At 49.6% G+C, this 15,804-nt stretch overlaps 1 protein-coding gene across 1 annotated transcript in view; it reads left to right on the forward strand.

Annotated features, from left to right (window-relative positions):
* DSCAML1 (DS cell adhesion molecule like 1) overlaps window positions 1-15,804 on the forward strand; it is a 314,658-nt gene that overhangs the window by 89,183 nt on the left and 209,671 nt on the right. The window lies entirely within an intron of this gene.

A 15,804-nucleotide genomic window follows, 5' to 3' on the forward strand; every position in this document is an offset into this window, starting at 1 on the left:
CCTGTATTGAGCTGGGATGGCCAAGCTCTAGACCCTGTGCTTTGTTCCCTTGCTGGCTGACAGTAGCCGGGAGAGAGCCTGGTCTTGGCATCAAAGCTGCTCTGGGTGAGAAGGTGCACCAGCTGGTGGCTCCTCACAACACTTTTCTTGCAAAGGGAAGTGGGAGCAGCGCCTTCCCATGGCTGCCACACCCTGTTTTCCCAGCCAGCTCCATTTGGCTTCTGGCCCCTCCCTCTCCTTCCACTGCAAAGCCTACCCCTGTGCTCTGGGGTGAAAGCAAAAGCTCCCATCCACTCGCCTGGACCAAAAGTCTCTTCCCTTAAGCCCGTCCTCACCTTCCTCCTCCCATCTGAGACCGAGCCTGTTTCCACCCACTTCCTGTATAATAATCCCTCCACACTCTGGTCATCAAGGCGGGCTTGTCCCCGCAGATCGGCTTCCCCGCCACCTTGGCGAGCCCCTGCTCTGTTGGCTCAGACGCTTTCTGCCTCGTCCCCTCTCCTCTTCACCGCTCCATTCCAACAGAGCCTGCCTTCAGCCTGTCAGGAGTTGCCTGTCCGGTGGCCCTTTCCTTGATGGATGGCCAGGTCGCTTCACAGGTTAAGGAATCTAAGCTACAGTGTTAACGAGTCATGGTGACTTGATGAATTACCTCTTCCGGGTAACATTTGTACGCAGACAGATCTTTTCAATGCCTTAGCCCCATAGAGTGTGGTGTTCTGCATAAATGTTCTGTGCTTGGCAAACCTAGTAGGATGGTGTGGGGCAGAGGAATTCCTTTGGCTCCCTCAGAGCGCTGCCAATGAACTGTCATGGTACAATGTGTGGAGATACAGAGGGCAGAGGGTCAGGGATTTTTTTTTTTAAGTCATAGTTTAAAGAAACCTGATTCAAAAATGAATTAAATAGACATTTCTCCAAAGGAGATATAAAAATGGCCAATAAGCAATTGAAAAGATGCTCAGCATAACAAATCATTAGGGAAATGCAAATCATAACCACCATGAGATAGCAACTCACACCCATTAGGATGGCTACTATCAACAAAACAGAAAATAAGCATTAGCAAAGGGGGCAGAGAAATAGGAGCCCCTGTGCATTGTTGGTGGGAATGTAAAGTGGTACAGCTGCTATGGAAAACAGTATGGTGGTTCCTCAAAAAGTTAAACATAGAATTACTGTATGATCCAGCAATCCCACTTCTGGGTATAGACCCCAAAGAATTGAAAGCTGTGTCCTAAAGAGATATTTGTACACCCATGCTCATAGCAGCGTTTTTCACAATAGCCAAAAGGTGAAAGCAACCCAGATGTCCAATAGCAGATGAATGGATAAAGAAAAGGTGGTCTGTTCATACAATGGAGTATTATTCAGCCCTAAAAAAGGAAGGCCATTCTGACACATGCTACAACATGGATGAACCTTGAAGACATTATGCTAAATGAAATAAGCCAGTCACAAAAAGACAAATACAGTATGATCCCACTTATAAGAAGTACTTAGTCAAGTTCATAGAGACAGAAAGTAGAATGGTGGTTGCCAGAGACTGAGGGGTGGGTTGGGGAATGGGGAATTATTGTTTAAAGGAGTATGGAGTTTCAGTTTGGGAAGATGAAAAAGTTGTAGAGATGGATGGTGGTGATGGTTGCACAACAATATGAATCTACTTAATACCACTAAACTGTACACTTAAAATTGTTCAGATGGTCAATTTTATGTTACGTGCATTTTATCACAATAAAAAAAATTTAAACCAGAAAAAAAAAGTCCACTTTACCATAAGAGAAGAAAGAGACAAATAGATTGACCCAGATTTGCCCGAGGATCTGCATTTGTATCTTGCATCAGAGAATGTGACAGGGCAGCACCAAAGGCCTGAAGCCAGGGGGAAGCCAGGAGGGACTGCCAAAGGGCACCATCCCTGCCAAAGAGGAGCTGCATGAGGGAAGGCAGCTGGGCGCAAGAGGAACAAGAGTCAGCCAAACCACGGTTGGATCTCAGTGCTGCCAACCCAGGGCTGTGTGACTTTGGACCACTGATCATACCTCTCTGAGCCTTCGTTTCCTTGTCAATAAAGTAGGGAAATGGTGTTAACAACACCGGAGCTGTTGTGAAGCTAAGTGCAATCTGTGTGGGGTGCATAAGGAGGTTCCTAGCAAATAGAAGGCCCTTGTTAAATGTTAGCTCCCGTCTTAGTCCCTGAAGTTTCTGCGGAGGAGGTAGGGTTTTCAGGCTGTTTAAATGCCAGCGGCTGCCTCAGATGACAAGGGAGGTTGTACTGTTAATGGGCGAGCATGTGAGATGTCCTTTTCCATGGTGTTGAGCAGAAATTTAACATGTTGGAAGTGAGCTGAATCGTGAGCACTGAGCTTGTGGTTGTAACTACGGGAGATTAGCACTTCCAGCCCCCATGTATGTGAATCTAGATAACTTTGAAAAGGAAGTAATTAAATACGTGCTTGGGAGCCTCTGCTCTCTGCTGGGCACCATGGCAAACACTGTGGGAGCACAGATGGGAGGAGATGGGTCCTGCCCACCAGCTGCTCCTAGGCTCAGCAGCGTAAGATGGAGGAACCAACAGCCCACCCTGAGGGGAGGGGCTTCAGGGAAGACAGAAGCAGCCTCTCCTGGGAAGATGATGTCATTGATGGATGACCAAAACCAAAATGCACCCTCGACATGTGCCCTAGCCTTCATTCAAATTAGCTGTTCATGGGTCACTGGAAGTAAAATGTATATTCATGCCGGCATCACAGAGCAGGCAGTTGAGATCTATCTGTTGCCTCATGCTTTCCTCAACCAGGATGGATGGCTCCCCCCTCCTCCAGCTTCATTCAAACCACCAACGTGGTGCTTTACACAGATTTTATGGCAAGTTGTTCAAGTCTATGCATCTTTGACTAGATGGGGCAAGGCCCTTGCTCTTTTCCCCTGTGGCTCCCCAGGGTCCAGCACTGCTGTGGAAGTAGATGGCATGGAGGTGTAGCACATCTCAGGCACTCTCTAAATGTTACTTTCCCATTGTTTTGACACATAAACAGAACAGGTGCCAGGAGACTCTAGATGGAACCATAGCCTACGCTGCAAAAAAAGTGGGAAAGAATGGAGGGAAGGGAAGCCCCTCCCCTCCACGTTAAGCCACACTGCCTTTAGAAAAGAACCAACTTGTGTTCAATCAGAACAAGTCAGGTCAAAAAATTCATCTCTTGTTTGCACAGGGATGCTGAACTGGTAGGAGAAGAGAACACTGGAGCCACAGGAGACCTTGTCTTGAATAAGGCTTTTTACAAAGTCTCACTGTTCTTTGTGGGCAAGGCTAGGAACAGAGGTTGCAGGAAAGTCATTGATCTGTTGGTTGAATGGGAAGAGAACTTGGAGCCATCCAATCTAACCCTCCCACATTACAGGTGAAGAAACTGAGACCCTAATGGCTCATTTTTTTTCTGAAGAAACAGCTTATTAGTGGCACAGCAGGGCCCAGGGTCTGCCTCTTTCAGTTCCAGAGCCTCTGCTGACATAAGGCCTTTCCTAAGTCTGTTGGTTTGTAACCCACTAAGCAATCATGCCCAGAGAAAGCTTCCTCACTGGCTGATGGGAGGTGTCAGATTATATTCTACAGGGCTTGAGCCTTTACTCTGCCCATGCAGTAATTAATCAGACTTTGGAGTAAAACCCAGAAGGCGTGTTTTTCAAATAAGTGAATGACACAGATGTGGAAGGGCTAGCTGATATATGGGGGTCCAGAATCAGGATCCAGGATACATTTCAGGCTGAAATGATGGGCTGAGAGTAAGGAGTCGAAGCTTAACACAAATAAATGGAAAGTAAGTCTTGCACTGAGGTTTCCAAAAAAACAGAATCAATTCCATAAATACAGGCTGGGGAAAACTTGACTTGATGTAGGTTCAGGAATAAAGGCCTATGGATTTGAGTTGAGTGCAACAGGATCTTAGCTGCTACAAAAGCCACAGCAAGGTGCTAGGGACCATTCTCGTTCTGAAGCAATAAAACACAGATTCCAAAGCAGAGAATGGAGTGCTTCTCCTGTACTCTGCGCTAGACAGAGCCGGGACTCCAGTTCCGAGCATCACACTTTCAGAGGGGTTTTGACAAACTGAACATGCTGGAGGCAAGCGCTCAGGATGGTCGTGAGTCTGGAAAGCCTGTCAGATGAGGAACACTTGGGAAAATGAGAACCCTTCATCTGGAGAAAATATCAAAAATAGTTTTTATGTAGCAGGGTGGGTAGACTGGCTCCCTGAGCTTGAGAGGGCAGAACTTGGGAGTTGGAGGTCCGCTTGGTTCCACGCAGGGAGAACATTACAGCTGGGTTTCCATGTCCTGCAATACATCCGTGCAAATCATGAGCTCTGTGTTGCTGAAGTGGTGACCCTCCACTGGGGAAACAGAGGGGAGTCACTGTTGGGAAAAAGGTTGATTTAGGTGATCTTGAGGGTCCCTTCCAATTATTAGCTGCTATGGTTCTATAAGCCTACATATTTTCATAAAAGCAGACTTGGAAAAACAGTTCTCCCCTTTCTTGGCCCAATACCATTCTCCAGGCTAAGTGGTAGTTTTAGTTTCAAATTCCAACCAACATTTAGTCATTGAGCACCTACTATGGACAGAGTCCTAAGTGTCTTTCTTTTTTAAGCTGAACAAATTAGTTTACCAGATGACTAAGAAAAGAGGACAGGAAACAATACTGATTGTAAACTTAGGGTGTGATTCATGTTGTAGGCACACTACACAATTTACACTTATAAATTTATCCTTCTATTGACCCCTTTAAAAAAAAACATTGCGATATGATTGACATCCAAAAATCTGTCCATATTTAATGTATACCTCTTAATGAGTTTGGAGGTAAGTATACCCTCGTGGAACCAACACTGTAATCCATGCCATAAACACATCCATCCTCTTCGAAATGCCCTAAATGTCCCCCTTAGGGGAGGGAAAGTCAGCGGAAGGAATGGCCTGCACCCTTCTGTATCCCAGAGCAAGGCCCAGTGGGCCGGCGGGGGGCAGGCGGGAGGCGAGCACTGGCAGCCACAGTAAGCAAGACTGAGCCACAAGGGGCTGATTTAGCGAAGTGAAAAGACGGCTGGGGGAGGGGGCGGGAGGATACCTCATGCAGGGGTGAGGCGGAGGAGAGGCCGAGGAGAGGCGGAGGTGAGGCCGAGGAGAGGCGGAGGTGTGGAGGGAGGGAGAGCGGAACCTGGCTGAGTGTGCTGTGCCTGAGGACTGTATCATTAGGAGCCTTGCCTCAGGAGAAGGAGGGCACACCCGTCCCGCTGCAACGCGGCTTAAAGACTTCGCGCTCCCTTAGGCCCTGCTCTCCAGCCGAAATGGACTTATTTATTTTTAATAGAGCCCATTTGAGGTAGTCGTGTTTTCAAAGGCTGATGTCCTCCTAAGTACTTTTCCTTCTCACAGGTTTTAAAAAAAAATCCTTTCATGGTGGGAATGCTGAGCTGGGGTTGGGTGGAGGGAGGCACCCCGCAGCCTGTCGCACACCCACCGGCGAAAGCCAGGGACCAGGGATGGTGGAGAGGAAAGTTGTGACTAAAGCGGCAGCGAAGGGAGGTGGAGGAGGGGAGAGGAGGACAGACCTTCCCACCCCTCCCCCATCCCTCTTCCTGAACACGGAGTGTCGATGTAGTCATGGCTTTTAAACAACATTACACACACTTGTCGTCCAAGATAAAATGTTATTAAGATTAAACACCGAGCAGGGAACGGAATCCGACTTCCCACTGTCATATTTCAGCTCTGGTGAGTGATTGCCTTTCGGTAGCCCCAGCTCCTAAGCAGGGAAACGGCATTATTATCATTAATAAGCCCATAATGGGGAAGAGAAATTATAAACATTTCTGCAACAAGCGGCCCTCCAGTGTTAATATTTTATGAGCACACAGAGAAGCCAGCAACTGAATGTAAATGGCAGAATTATACGTAACTATAATGTAAACACGCATAATTGGGTTGGGTTTGGGGGGAGGAGGGGAGGCCAGTGGTGATGGGTGGAGGGTGGCACTTAGGGGACCCTGGGGGCAGGGAGGCTGCCATCTGCCCCCACATCCTACACGTCATCCCTTGGCACTGGGTCGCTTTAGACTTTACTTACTCAGAGGATGGACAATTATGGGACTAAATGTCGCTTCCTGGGGCTTTCAAGTCTGTTCACATGTGCGTTTCCTCACTCTTAATGTAGTTTATGTGTCTGAAGGACAGAGAGCCTGTTTTCTACTCCTTGTAATTGCTAAGTGTACTAGTATAACATGTGTTGCAGGAGCCATGTGTGTGTGTGTGTCTATTTGTTGTTGTTAGTTGTTTTGGTTTGGGTTTTCAGCCATGGAATCCTGACTTGTTTCATGGGAACCCAGTGAACAAGGGAGCTGCTCTGACTAAAGCAGGGTGGGGGCCCAGAGCCCCCATGGCCAGCCCCCTCCTCATCCAGCGGTCCCCAGAGGCACCTCTATGGAGCACAGCATGGGGACTAGTGAAAAGCACCCCCCAGCCCCATTTCCAGATAACAGAACTGATTTCCAGGGAGCTGTGACCTGCCTGTCCCAGGGACTAGAACCGAGCCCCCCGCCCCCTTCCACGGAGATGCACAACTTGGTGGAGGAAAGGGAGTTGGTCTCTTCCTCCAGCTCTGCCATTAGCAGGCAGGTGGCCTGAACAAATCTGGCTGCCTCTCTGAACCTCCCTTTCCCGTCTGTAAAATGAATGAGACAACTAGAGGTCCCCTACACTCCTTCCAGCCCTGAGGTCTAAGCCATGTACGGTCCTGCAGAAAATTACATTGTCCAGTGCAGTATCCAAGGCGACAGACGTTGAAAGGCCAACAAGGGACAACCTGGAGACCCATGGATGTTTCCACACCACGTGAGGCTGTTAATCATTTGCCTGGGTTCTACCTCTTGGGCTTTAAGCTTCCTAGGCCGGGATCTTGACAGGGACTCCTCATGGCTGTGTTTGCCCACAGTGGGCTCAGCCCAGGACTTGAACTGGCCAGGAGATCAGGGACCGCAGTACCCAGCACAGTGCCAGACTCAGCAGGTGCTCAGTAGACTGTTGAACAAATGAATGGTTGGATTAATGAATTAATGGTTAATAGATGAGTTAGTTAACAACTGGAGCAACTCTCTCTTCTGCTTTACTTTGTTGTTTTTATTTTCAATATAGTCTGTGGCTTTCAAAAACTTTTTTTGAATACCTATTATGTGCCGGCACCATCCGATTGATGTTATAAAAGGACAAGAATGCCGCTGGCTGGAAAACGATCTCTTTTCCTTCCCAGTCCCCCGTCCCCCGCCTCCTTGATTTTCCCTTTCCCTCTGCTCCTATTCATTATTTCTCTCTGCAGTTATGTTATTATTGGCCTTGGCAAAGAGTTTCAGGGGTGTCGTTTATCTGAGCAACATTATGCAGAATTAAGTTCCAGGGTAATTTCTGATGCAAATACCTATCCTCCAGGAGAATGTGAATTAAGCCTGCTGGTCTCAGCTCCCAGAGGCGGCTGCATTTGAATCCAGGTCTCTAGCATCAGGGAAGCTGACTCCAGGGGTGTATGGGACCCCTTCCTGCTCCTCCTCAGGAGCCCACGATGTGGCTTCCACGGGGGGAGGGAGCCTTGCACAGTTGAGATGTTCATCCCCCATAGCTCATCTGAGCATCCCAGAAAACTGAGGATCTCTGCCCTGGCCTCTTCCCTCCCCTCCATAAGCATATTTTATAACCAGCTGGCAGGAAGTTTTTCTTCACAGTTAACCCAATCTTTCTTGCGATGTGCTGTTATCCTTTAAATACATGCTTCTCAAGTCGCAGTGTGCCTACCAATCACCAGAGGATCTTGTTTAAAAAAAACAAACCAGATTCTGGGGCAGGGCCTGAGATTCTGCATTTCTAACCAGCTCCTGGCTGATGCTGTTCTGCAAATCACACTTCCAGCAGCAAGGCTTTAGAAAATAGATGGGCAAAACATAAATAAAGAAGGCAAAATGAACAGAAAAACAAAAAACAAATAGCCCTGCTTATTTGAGTTTATCTGTATGGTATGGTCCCTTAAATATTTCCGTCTCTGCTGAAACTACTCTTTGTCTGCAAATTCCTTAGCAACTCTGTGGGTCTTGGTTTCCTCATAAGCAAAACAGTAAAAACTCTCTCTGGGGTTGGGATGCGGGTTAAGGCACAGTACTTGGCATGAAAGGAGAACTCAGCACCTGTTGAGGTTACCTGCTGAGACAGAAGCCCCTGGAAGGAGTGGGGACGGTGGTGGCTATGCCACTTCCTGGGGTTGTTAGGGGCTGTTAGACAGGGTCCATGCAGCTCAGGAGTCTGATCCAGCCTGTGGACCAGTGTCCTCAATGGCACCTGGTAGCCACGTACTGAAAAGGTACTCAGCTCCCACGGGGAGTTCGGAGAGTGCCAGCAGGGGAGAGCCAATCTCAGTTTGGTTAGGTTGACCTTGATTTAAAAGGAAAAGAAAAGATGATTTGTATAGCTCAGGGTATCTTAGTTGCACTTAATCGATTTGAAGAAGGTGCTGGTGATTAGATTGTACTCATTTAGGGCTTTTATTCTCTTAGAAATTTTCCCATGGCTTCTCTTCACAGCCTTTTAAGGGCAGGTAAGGCAGGTGTTTATCATCCCCTCTCCCCTTGCCATACCCCCACTGCAGATACAAGGCACAGCGCTTCAGGGACTTGCCCAAGGTCACACAGGTTGTCTTCGGTGAAGCCCAGCCCAGAAGACTGTCCCCTGCCTCCTGGTCCTGTGTTCTTCCTGCTGCCCTTAAAGAAAGGGGCTGCAGGTGTGTGAGGGGAGGAGGCAGGGGAGGGGGTGGCTCTCTGCTCTGCTTGGCTGATGTTGGGCCGAGAAGGTGGGAAGGAAGCCACCCCCTTCCCCAGCACCTCCCGACTCCTGTCCTGCTGGGACTCAGGACCCTCGTCAGGTTACACGGGCCTGACCTGGGCCCAGTTCAGAGAGCAGAACCTCCACACTCCCCTGCCTGGAGATAAAAGGGGATCATGGGCTGTCGGATCCAACCAGGAGCCGTACTCAACGGCTTATGAGCACAGCCAGCTGTGTCCCTCCCACTCTGCCCCTTGGGGCTGGCACCTCAGGGGCAGTTTTACAGGCCAAACTCTGAGTCAGTATCTTCCCAGATACCATTCTCCCCCCGCCCTCTGCCACTGCCCCTTGCCGTTGCTGCTGCTGAGAATTCATCCCTCCCTCCCCTTCTCCCAGCGCTGGCCTTCTCTCCGCTGGGGGTGCTCCGAGTAAGCTGCTTCCTCCTCCGACAGCTGTCAAGGAGAAGGCATTGGTTGACCTGTGCCTGTCCTGGGCCTGCAGGGGCTACTGCCTGGGTTCCATCTCAGGGCTGCCCTGAGACTCCCCCTTATAACTTGGACCCCATGGCTTGTCCGGTCACAAGGACAATTGTGGTCAGATCTGAGGTGCAGGCCACCTACCTGTCTTTCTCCTGAGGTCCTGGGGGCCTTTGTGCGGGAATGCAGGTCACCTGCTTCTATAAGCTTCCTTTAACAGTCTTGCTAATTTTTCAGAGCTGTGATTTCTTCTCTTACAGCCTAGAAAGACCACTTTTCTAGGCTTTGATTCCCTCCCTTTTCAAACCAAATGGTAATATTAACCTCCCAGGCTTTGGGGGCGTGTTCAGGGTACCATCAGCTACTAGGCACATAATGGATGCTCACTGAATGGTTATTGGATCAAAGCACTACAGAAGAATTGGAGATTTAAATTCAGACAGGTTCCCAAATCCAAATAGCCCTTGACTTCTCCCTCCTCTATTAATTTCTTCAGCTGTGAGCTCTTTGGTTTCCTCCTCCCCACTCTGGTCTCTTCTCCTTTCTCTCCTGTCTTGTGCACCCTCCCCTACATCCAGTCCTTGGCTGCTTCTCACTGGTCCACATTCTGCGTGACTTTCTGCACCCCCGCGCCTGCAGCCCCTGGAGAGTTGGAGTCACTAAGACTCCTCAGCCAGCAAACTCCTCACAGAGTCACGGCCTCTTAAAGAGTAGAAGACACACCCAGTGTGTCACAATCCACTTTCCCACTCTGCGCCTGAATCACCCGTTCCTGGGGGCAACTTGTAAAGACTTTGCAAAGACAGAGCTAAATCAATGCAGGTCGTCATCATCATCACATAAATCATTGTCACCGGACGGGTAGAAGGTGTATGAGATGAGGCCAGGGTGGTCCTTGCCTCTGTGGTTAGATTTCAAGGCCCTGGGGTCCTGGTGACCGCCCCCAGGGATATGCCTACCTCTTCCTTAAAACTCTGAATCCCTTTACACCACGTGCTCCTAGGAGAGCCAACTCGAAGGCTTTACAGTCACCTACACCTGAGTAATCCTGAATTGGCCACAGGCAGCAGGGAGAGAACTTTGCTCAGGAAGGAGACACCAGGTTTCAGAAGGGCTCATAATGGGGACTCTGCAGAGGGGGGCCAGGACCCTGGGTGGGGAGGCTGTGGAACAATCACACCTCTAGACTAGGTTGTGCCCTTGGCTCTGCCAGCGGCATGATTGTGCCCAGTTACTTTTTTCCCAAAAGGAAACCCAGTCACGCTGTGCTGTGCTCCGTAAGTGGCTCACAGGTGACCCTCACGGAGGGCTGTATGAGCACTTTCACGGCTCCTCTGGCAGCGCGAGGGGTGGCTCCGCATTGAGGATTTCCTCCAGCTCCTGAGCTCTAAGCCGAAGAGCATCCGACTGACCGAGGTCAGCACCCATTCCACCCTCCTTACCCCCAACTGCTGTTCAGCGTCAGACTCAGCTCTGCTGGTGGCTTGCAGGTCTCCGGCCAGGAGCTGGCACCCCTGGGGTCAGGAAGAGGAGGCTAGGGCCTTGATTCCGGGTCTCAGCTTCTCTCCAGCTCTGCCCCAACAAGCCCTTTCCTCTGGGTTCGGCCTAACAATGCCTGTCGACTGGCAGGGCAGGTGCAGCTGCAGGTAAGAGAGTCTACCAGTGGAAAAACCTCCCAGCCTCAGAGAAGGCAGTCACAGCCCGTCTTCAGGGGACCCAGCTCTCCCCAGGTCCTACTTTCCAAAAGTAACCTTGAAATAAAGTGGATACTAAGTGTCCACGCTCACTACCCATGGGGTGGCCCTCATACCACCCCCAGTCATCACAATCTCCCTCCACAATGACCGGACTGTGCAACTTTCAAGATTTTCCAACCCACAACTGCCTGGTAACAACACTGGGAGAAGGGCAGATAAGGAGAGGCTCAGAGAGGTGGAGTTGTTCCCCAGAGTCACTCGGAGGTAAGAGTGCTTTCCTTCTCTTCTGGGGGAGCTCAGAGCTCACAGCAGCTCCAAGGGTACAAAGCAAAACTTTGTGCTTTTCTAGAACATCTGTAGGTACCCATCCAGAAGCCTTGTCCCCTCAGCCAGCAGGCCTTACATCCTGCCACAGGCCCTCTTAGCTGGAGGCAATGGGGCTTCAGACCTGCTGCTGGGGTCATGTGTGCCCGAGCACCCTGCCTAGACTCAACTCTGCATGCCCTGCCCGTGACCCTGTCCTTGCCCATGCTGACCTGACCAGAAAAGGTGGGGAAAGCCAGTAGGGATGATGGGGAAGTGGAGTGATGAAAGTAGCACCTACCTGGGAACCAGGAGGCCTGGATTCTAACTCTGGCCATTAATTTCCTGTGTGACCTTGGCTAAGTCACACAGCCTCTCTGAGCTTCACTTCCTCATCTATAAAAGGAAAGGGCTTAACTAAACAACCCCTAAGGTTCCTTCCAACTCTGAAATCCTGACGCCTACAATTTGTCCCACAATTATATTGCTCACTGTATGATTCGATGCCAGTTAATATTGAGAGGTCTGAAGGAAGCCATCTGGAGATCCCCAGATGCCTCCCTTTTGACAGGGGACCTGCTCTTTTGCCAAGTTTCCTGTGGCAGATTCTAAGCACTGGCCAGACTGGCCCTGACCTCCAGTGGGGCTTTTTCACAAGGGGATGTCAGAGCCTTCTTCCTCCTGAAAAATTGCAATTAGCAAACAAATTCTAACCCCACCTTTGGCTTAAGATTGGAGAATCCAGCAAGCCCCTGTGATATATGAAGAAAGGGGTCAGTCACTCAACACCGAGTTCTCTATTTGTTCTCCAGCACTCACACAAATACCCTTCAATTCTACATTATTGACTAATAGTGTTTAACATTCAGTAATACATTTTAAATTACACAGACATATCTTATCGGTGGAGAAAAACTAGCACAAAGACAGAATGGGCCACCTCCTTTGAACCTGGTCTTTTCTTAATGAAACTGCATCCTTCCCCGCCACCCTGCTCCTGGTTAATGCCACGTCTCTGTATATAATTCAGTTAAATGGATTTGATATGCTGGCATCTTCACCCCACACATCCCTTTCCTCTTTTTTTGGCTACTGAAATGTGAGCAGTTTACTCTCAACTGAAAACCAGCTCCGATGAAGTTTCATACCTTTCTGCGTAGGAGGGAGAGGCAATTTCTGAAGGAGGCACTGGCTGGCCGTGGAGGAGGCAGGGGAAAGACCAGTACAGAACCTCATGTATGATGTGTCCTCTTGTATTCTCCCCCTGGGCAAACCCCACCACGGACCTTCTGATCAGTGCGTGGGGACTGGAGGTGGGTGGGGTGGCCCACCACTCTTTTCAGAAGTGAATCAGCACACCCATGGCTTAGGAGGAAGGGACTGACACTTGGGATGGCTTTCACAGGAGAAAAAAATCCTCTGAAGGGTTTATTCCTTGGTATCTATTCCCAGGGAGAGAAAGCAAGGATGGATAAGAAAATTCCTGTTGTCTGGCTTGGGGATGCCAGCCGCACACACATATCTGTGTGTGTTAGTGTCCGCCCTTCTGTGTTGTTCCTAGAAACCCCTACTGGACTTTGATGGGGGTCAAGGGCAGGAGAGAGCCAGCTGTGTGATCAAATAATAGTAGCGAACATTTATATGATATAACCTCATATAAGCCAGGAGACTTAAGTGCCAGGCTCACTTAGGAGATGTACCTTATTTCCCCCATTTTATGCACGGGGAAACAGGGACTTAGAGAGGTTAACTTGCCCAAAGTCACACAGCTTTGAAGTGTTGGATCCAGGACATGAACCCAGGCATATTGGCCCCATAACAGTCCACATGCTTAACTCCTGTGCTCTACAAGAAAGGGCCTGGAGACAGAGGCCTCTGTTCCCTGTCAGCTGGGTGGCCTTAGGCTGGTCACTCACCTCTCTGACCCTCCATTTCCTTGCTAGGTTATTAGGAGACTCAAAGACAGAAATGCATGCCATGTACTTTGCAACTTTTGAAGGAGTGTTGTTAACTCCTGAATAACTGAGCCCAAGCTTTCGTCACTATGTTCCATCACTATGTTAAAGGGGTAGCATACTTGATACATACTTAAACATAGTAGGTCTGTCACTTTTTTCCACTTAGAAGCATGCAGTTCAGTTTGTATTGACCTTTAGGAAAAATCTAGGTCTGGATGCCCTGGATGTCCTGGGGACCAGCCCTCCATGCACTTGTCCTGGTCCTTCAAACATCAGCACTCCCTCATTTCATAACTTGTCCCACATTTCATCTGATTGCATGATATTCCATGTATCTTTGTAAGCTGCCTCTAATTCCTGCTAGATCAGGATAAGACACAAATTAGTCAAACAAATAAATATAGTGAGTGATTAGTAAATACTTCTCCACTGATGGAATGAAGGAATAACTGAGGGAGAATGAGTGAATTGATTAATGAGGTGGAGTAACCAGGAATGGGCACACTTTCTCCAGGGGAACAGAGGGATATTGTGGCACAGGTGGGGAGTAGGGCCTACGTGGGTCTGATTTCTGTTTCAGCCATTGAATAGCAATGAGATCTTGGACATGTCACCTATTCTCTTTGGGCCTCAGTTTCCTCATCTGAGGAATGAGGGATGATGGGGGCAGAAAGGGCAGAGATGCCTGCTCAGAAAGCTCTCTCCCCTCCCCTCCATGGCTACTTCAGGCAGCCTTGAGCCATCCTACTCTTCCCCAGGAGGGTCACATGCCTGTTACATACCTGTCTGTCACCCCCAGTTTTGGGGACATGGGCCAAACTCCCTCCAGAACTCTCTGCACTTCATGGCAGCTTTCAGTCCCAAGACCCAGAGTCGGCTGGGGTGAGGGGTGCATTCTCCTCGTTGCTCTGCGGGGAGGGAAGACAGTAGAAAACCTCTACCAGCCATCCCTCTGTGGGAAGAAACCCTTTCCAACCTTGACTGGAGTTGGGCCTTGGGTCAAGGTTGCCAGACACATCCAGGTTGCCTTGTAGCAAGTCCTGCAGAGGAGGGTCTGTTTCCTCTCCTTAGAATGTGAGAGTTCTTGTCACCTGTTGTGTTCGGCTTCAACTGAAATTCAAATACACGTTAAAAAGTCTCGCTTAACCTCTGGCAGAGGGAAGTGGAGGTTTGTGTCAGATCTGGAAGAAGGATGAACAGGAACCCATCAAACTGAGGCAGGGAGGGAGCATGGAGGCACTTCCAGGAAACAGAGAGTGAGTGGTTCCTGTGAGGGTGAGGGCTCCCCGGCTGGAGCAGATAAGAAAGAGGGAAGGCAGCAGGGTGGGGGTGTCTAAAGTCATGGGGAGACAGGACATGAAAGGCAGAGGACAGGCCAGGCTAGGGCAGCACCTTGCTCACACACGACTCTCAACGGGGCACTGCTAGCATTCAAAGGGTGATTCTTCAGCATCCAGGCACTCCATCTTTGTGATGACTAAAACCTCCCAATTTCCAAACCCCCCCCCCAAGGGGGAGGGACTCACCCGCCTTGAGAACCACTCTGTTGATGATTAGGGGCCACTGAAGGATGAAGCCTGTGCCCTGGAGAGGCTTCTGGGTACCCAAGTGGGGATGGTGGAGACACTGGAAGCCAGGTGCCAGTTAGGAGTTTAAACAGTTCTATGCATTTATGGTGATATTAACAGCAGAGGCTCCTGCGAGCTGGAAGGTTTTATGTGGGTGTTTGTGATTCTGCCCGATGCCTTAGGAGGGCTCCCAAGGAGGCAGTGAAGAAAAAGCCCAAGGATTCACATTTTAAATTAATTAAAGAAACTATATCCATTTACAACATCCTCACGTGGGTTTTCTGTTTTCTTTTCAGAGGGTAAGAGGGGAGGCTGCTGGCCTAGGAAAGACGGGGTGAGGGTGGGGGTGGCCGTGGAGGAGAAAGCAGCCTTCAATCAGTCATCACAACTCTACAAATTAAAAATGGAAATTCAATAACGGCCCGGCACGTCGAGAGATTTTTTCCCCCATCTTGAAATCCTGCCACTCGTCCAGGAGGCCTGGCTTGGTATTGTCTGTGAAAAGGAAGGGCTGCTTTGCTTTCCTGGGCTCTGTGGGACTTCCCTGCCCTGTGGTCCAGCCAGGCGCCTCCCATCTGAGGACAGCCTGTGTGCCCAAAGCAAGGCTTCTTAAACCAGATGATGCTAACGCTGGACCACACTCTTGAGTGACAAGACTCGGAAGCCTTGTTGATCCCACCAGGCCCATCCATTTGCAGAGGAGCTGTGGGTGTTGACAAAGTTTGGAGAGCATGGGAGGAAAAGAGAAGGGCACGTCTGAATCTGAGTGGGGTTTTTATGCCTGTGGTCCAGAAAATGCCAGGTGAGAAACTGGGCTTAGAAGGAAGACTGACGAGCAGGCACAGAGAGCAGAGGCCCCTCCACAAGGCTCAGCTCTGAGTAGTGGCCCCTCTCCGTGCCTTTGGAATAACTTGCCACCCTGGGGGCTTCATCATGTCAC

The sequence above is a fragment of the Camelus ferus genome, chromosome 33 (genome assembly GCF_009834535.1).
Source record: "Camelus ferus isolate YT-003-E chromosome 33, BCGSAC_Cfer_1.0, whole genome shotgun sequence".
Lineage (NCBI taxonomy): Eukaryota > Metazoa > Chordata > Mammalia > Artiodactyla > Camelidae > Camelus > Camelus ferus.